Below are 6,221 nucleotides of genomic sequence, written 5' to 3' on the forward strand. Positions count from 1 at the left end.
TCAAAGTACAGATGAATGGAGGCCGGGTCTGCAGAAACAGACTTTCTTTACAAGCTGCTTGAGTGGGCTACTCTTGTCTTAGGCCTGGTCTACACTACGAGTTTAGGTCGAATTTAGCAGCGTTAAATCGAATTAAGCCTGGACACGTCCACACGACGAAGCCCTTTTTTTCAACTTAAAGGGCCCTTTAAACCGGTTTCTTTACTCCACCTCCGGCGAGGGGATTAGCGCTGAAATCGGCCTTTGTGGGTCGGATTTGGGGTAGTGTGGATGGAATTCGACGTTATTGGCCTCCGGGAGCTATCCCACAGTGCTTCATTGTGACCGCTCTGGACAGCACTCTCAACTCAGATGCACTGACCAGGTAGACAAGAAAAGCCCCGCGAACTTTTTAATTTCACTTCCTGTTTGCCCAGCGTGGAGAGCACAGGTGACCACGCAGAGCTCATCAGCACAGGTAACCATGATGGAGTCCCAGGATCGCAAAAGAGCTCCAGCATGGACCGAACGGGAGATACGGGATCTGCTCACCATATGGGGAGATGAATCAGTGCTAGCTGAACTCCGTAGCAGTAAACGAAATGGCAAAATATTAGAAAAAGTCTCAAAGGCCATGAAGGACAGAGGCCATAACAGGGACGCACAGCAGTGCCGCGTGAAAATTAAGGAGCTAAGGCAAGCCTACCACAAAGCCAGAGAGGCAAACGGAAGGTCCGGGGCAGAGCCGCAAACATGCCGTTTCTACGCAGAGCTGCATGCCATGCTAGGGGGTGCAGCCACCACTACCCCAACTGTGTGCTTTGACTCCATCAATGGAGAATCACGCAACAGGGAAGCGGGTTCGGGGTACGAGGAACATAGCTCACAGCAAGGAAGCGGAGAAACCGGTTTCCCCAACAGCCAGGATATGTTTATCACCCTGGACCTGGAACCCATAACCCCCAAACTCACCCAAGGCGTGCTCCCAGACCCTGAGGGCACACAAAGGAAGTACCTTTGTAAGTGTACCTTTGTAAATATTACACATGGTTTAAAAGCAAGTGTGTCTAATGATTAATTTGCCCTGGCAATCGCGGCCAGTACAGCTACTGGAAAAGTCTGTTAACGTGTATGGGGATGGAGCGGAAATCCTCCAGGGACATCTCCAGAAAGCTCTCCTTCATGTACTCCGAAAGCCTTTGCAAAAGGTTTCTGGGGAGGGCTGCCTTATCCCGTCCGCCATGGTAGGACACTTTACCACGCCAGGCCAGTAGCACGTAGTCTGGAATCATTGCATAACTAAGCATGGCAGCATATGGTCCTGGTGTTTGCTGGCATGCAGACAACATCCATTCCTTATCGCTCTTTGTTATCCTCAGGAGAGTGATATCATTCACGGTCACCTGGTTGAAATGGGTGATTTTATTAAGGGGACATTCAGAGGTGCCCGTTCCTGCTCGGCTGAACTGAAATGTTCCCCGCCGTTAACCACGTGATGGGGGGGAGGGGTGAAGTGATCATCCCAAACTGATATGCTCCAGCTTATGGTTGAGCTGCAGGACAGGCAGCACGAGCAGAGACCGCCGCTACAGCCCCTGTGTAACCAACAGCCCTCTTCCCCAACCAACAGCCCTCCTCCCCAAGTTCCATAGCCTCCTCACACAGACGCCCAAGAACGCGGTGGGGGGGCCTTCAGCCACCCAGCCACTCCACCCCAGATGATTGCCCAAGCATCAGAAGGCTGGCCTACAATAAGTGTTAAAGTTTTAAACTGCAGTGTGTTCTTTTCCTTCCCTCCTCCCCCACCCCTCCCGGGCTACCTTGGCAGTTATCCCCCTAGTTGTGTGATGAATTAATAAAGAATGCATGAATGTGAAGTAACAATGACTTTATTGCCTCTGCAAGCGGTGCTCGAAGGGGGGAGGGGAGGGTGGTTAGTTTACAGGGAAGTAGAGTGAACCGGGGGGCGTTCATCAAGGAGAAACAAACAGAAGTTTCACTCCGTAGCCTGGCCAGTCACAAAACTGGTTTTCAAAGCTTCTCTGATGCGCACCGCGCCCTGCTGTACTCTTCTAACCGCCCTGGTGTCTGGCTGCGCGTAATCAGCGGCCAGGCGATTTGCCTCAACCTCCCACCCCGCCATAAATGTCTCCCCCTTACTCTCTCAGATATTGTGGAGCGCACAGCAAGCACCAATAACAATTGGAATATTGGCTTCGCTGAGATCTATCCGAGTCAGTAAACTGTGCCAGTGCGCTTTTAAACGTCCAAATGCACATTCTACCACCCTTCGGCAGTTGCTCAGCCTATAGTTGAACAGGTCCTGACTACTGTCCAGGCTGCCTGTGTACAGCTTCATGAGCCATGGCATTAAGGGGTAGGCTGGGTCCCCAAGGAGAACGATAGGCATTTCAACATCCCCAACGGTTATTTTCTGGTCCGGGAAGAAAGTCCCTTCCTCCAGCTTTTGAAACAGACCAGAGTTCCTGAAGACGCGAGCATCATGTACCTTTCTCGGCCATCCCATGTTGATGTTAGTGAAACGTCCCTTATGATCCACCAGGGCTTGCAGCAGCATTGAAAAGTACCCCTTGTGGTTTATGTACTCGGTGGCTTGGTGCTCCGGTGACAAGATAGGGATATGGGTTCCGTCTATCGCCCCACCACAGTTTGGGAATCCCATTGCAGCAAAGCCATCCACTATGACCTGCACGTTTCCCATAGTCACTACTCTTGATATCAGCAGGTCTTTGATTGCGTTGGCTACTTGGATCACAGCAGCCCCCACAGTAGATTTGCCCACTCCAAATTGATTCCCGACTGACCGGTAGCTGTCTGGCGTTGCAAGCTTCCACAGGGCTATCGCCACTCGCTTCTCAACTGTGAGGGCTGCTCTCATCCTGGTATTCTGGTGCTTCAAGGCAGGGGAAAGCAAGTCACAAAGTTCCATGAAAGTGCCCTTACGCATGCGAAAGTTTCGCAGCCACTGGGAATTGCCCCACACCTGCAACACGATGCAGTCCCACCAGTCTGTGCTTGTTTCCCGGGCCCAGAATCGGCGTTCCACGCATGAACCTCCCCCAGTAACACCATGATTTGCACATTGCTGGGGCCTGTACTTTGTGAGAGGTCTATGTCCATGTCAATTTCCTCATCACTCTCGTCGCTGCGCTGCAATCGCCTCCTCGCCTGGTTTTGCTTTGGCATGTTCTGGCTCTGCATATACTCCAGGACAATGTGCGCGGTGTTCATAGTGCTCATAATTGCCTCGGTGATCTGAGCGGGCTCTATGATCCCAGTGCTATGGCGTCTGGGCTGAAAAAAGGCGCAAAACTATTGTCTGACGGAGGGAGAGGTGAGTGACGACATGGCTTACAGGGAATTAAAATCAACAAAGGTGGCTGTGCATCAGGGAGAAACACAAACAACTGTCACACAGAATGGCCCCCCCAAAGATTGAACTCAAAACCCTGGGTTTAGCAGGCCATTGATTTCACGGAGGGAGGGGGAAGCAAATGAATACAGAACAAATCTGGTCCATGTATCTTTTACACGTTAGGCTAGCAGCAGACGGTGCAGCATGACTGATAGCCATCGGCATCTTCTGGGTGCTTGGCAGAAGATGCTGTATTACGACTGCTAGCCATCATCGTCAAGACGGTTCAGTAGGACTGCCGGCAGGACTGAGTCTCCAGGAGACAAAACATGTCTGCCCAGGTGCCTCTGATCGAACTCACTGAGGAATACGACAACAATGGATACCAGTCGTAATACACCATCTACTGCCAAAAGGCAAGGAGCTGCTGCTGTATAGCAATGCAGTACCACGTCTGCCGGCACCCAGATGACATATGGTGACAGTGAGCTGAGCTGAGCGGGCTCCATGCTTGCCGTGGTATGTTGTCTGCACTGGTAACCCAGGTAAAAAGGCACAAATCGATTGTCTGCCGTTGCTCTGACGGAGGGGGAGGGGCCTGACATGTACCCAGAACCCCCTGCGACACTGTTTTTGCATCATCAGGCATTGGGATCTCAACCCAGAATTCCAATGGGCGGTGGAAACTGTGGGATAGCTACCCACAGAGCAACGCTCCGGAAGTCGACGCTAGCCTCGGTACTGTGGACACAGTCCGCCGATTTAATGCACTTAGAGCATTTTATGTGGGGACACACACAATTGACTGTATAAAACCGATTTCTATAAAACCGGCTTCTATAAATTCGACCTAATTTCATAGTGTAGACAAACCCTTAGTTCTAAAGCCTTTTTATTTCAGAAGGCCATCATTCTGCATTACCAAACTGATTCCCCAGTATAACTGCACAGGCCACTTTCATTGTGTAACATGTATATTACACTTAATCAAAATCTCTAAGTCTTCTTGGCTTTCATTCTTGCTAATTTGATATGGAGGAAATCTTGTCTATTGTGGTGCTGGTATATGACTACTAATATGCTGAGGACATTCATACACTGCTCTGGTCATCTACATGCACTCTTTCCTCCACTTAAGAAAGCATTTGATAAAGCTAAATTGTATCAGTACCTTCACAAATGTGATTAAGTGGTACTAGAGACAAAGTTGGTGACTTAATATCTTTTATTAGACCAATTTTTGTGAGAGACACAAGCTTTTGAGCTTACACAGGGCTCTTCTTTAGGTGGTATTGTCATGCAAATAAGACTCAATTCTGCAATTTCCTGTACAGTATTTGTACAGCCTGTTATATAGTAATGCAAAATTCTCACAAAAGAGCACCTGTTAGAAAGTGAGTGTACACAAATTCCAGGGTTAGACTTTTAGGTAGGTTCTGCCCCCTCGTAAGAAAGCTAAGCAGATTGCTCATTTTTGGTAATTGTTTCAGCTATGGACTTGATCAGTAGTGCATAGGAATGGTTACTATCAGTTTCTCCAGTGACCTCCATTCAATTCCTGTTGGGTAGGCTACATGCCAATTGCCACCCTTGCTAATAACTTACAAAAAGTCACTTCAAGGTAACATGAATTTTCCTCCTCATTCAGGAGAGGGAATTATCTTTAGAAAATATTTCATTTTCCTGAAGCAATGCTTTTATTTACCAATTTTGTCCCCTCAGAGAACCAAGTATAGAAGTCTGATGAAACTATAGCTTGTGTTATTAACCAGTCTTGCCACTTAAGTAGTCTGGACAATGTTGCATGACAATTCCAGTTGCATATCATTAGTTTTCTAGTGCCCACAGCATACCTTAATCTAAGATACCGATAAGCTCTTTCACACCTATCATGTCCGACAAAGAATAAGAACTTGAAAATGAACAGAGGATCAACTGCAAACTGAATTGTTGGTCATGAAGTAGGACACTTCACTAGCTTGGACTACTTAAAGAAAATGTATTCTCGCCATGCTTATTCATTTTGGGCTACCATAATTACTCCAAACAGGATTCTTACTCAAATGAATTATCTTGAATTCATCAAATACCGTAATAAAGTTCAGAAACCAATTTCAAGTTAGGAGATTAGGAAGTAAACAGCAAAAGTATTTTTTTTTTCTACAACAGTGTACTGGTCAGGGCAATAAACCCTTTTAAAGGGTCAAGGAATAGTTTTATAAAGTGATTGAACTGTGGGAGTCTAGAGCAACTAGCTTGACACAATACAGTTAAAAACCATGATCAAAAATTACCACTGCTAACACTTGGATTTAAAACTTAAAATTAAACCAACTTTTATTTGGAGCACCTATGAAAGTTACAGCACTTTTACTCTTTTGCTGTTAAGTCATGCCAAACTACAACTGACACTTATGCAGCACAGAACACTTCAAAATTACATTAAATACTCCAAAAGCAGTCTTCAACACCTCAAACAATTATAGTTGGTATTTTCCCAAAATGTATAACAAAACAGGGTAAGCTGCTTGAATGTGTCTACAGTTAGACCAAATTCAGTTTATTGAATAATTTGTAGAAAGTTTCTTCCAGTACTGTAAATGTGTTGAACCTATTACAATTGATTGATTGGGGAACAGGTTCTCCTCCCCGCCCCCAATACGTGGCTCTGATTCTGCAACTGGCTGCTAACAGATCTGTGTCCACATGGAGTGCCTATAAAGTCAGTGGTGCTCCATGTGGGCATGCATAGGGGTCTGCCCATGTCCAGCAACTTGAAGGATTAAGGCCCAACACTGTTAGACTTAGAGGTTTTACAGCTACTGCCTTTGAATTGCCAAGTAGTTGTATGTAGTTAGAATGTCCC

Source organism: Terrapene carolina, unplaced genomic scaffold, assembly GCF_002925995.2.
Source record: "Terrapene carolina triunguis isolate 2854851 unplaced genomic scaffold, T_m_triunguis-2.0 Scaffold113, whole genome shotgun sequence".
Lineage (NCBI taxonomy): Eukaryota > Metazoa > Chordata > Testudines > Emydidae > Terrapene > Terrapene triunguis.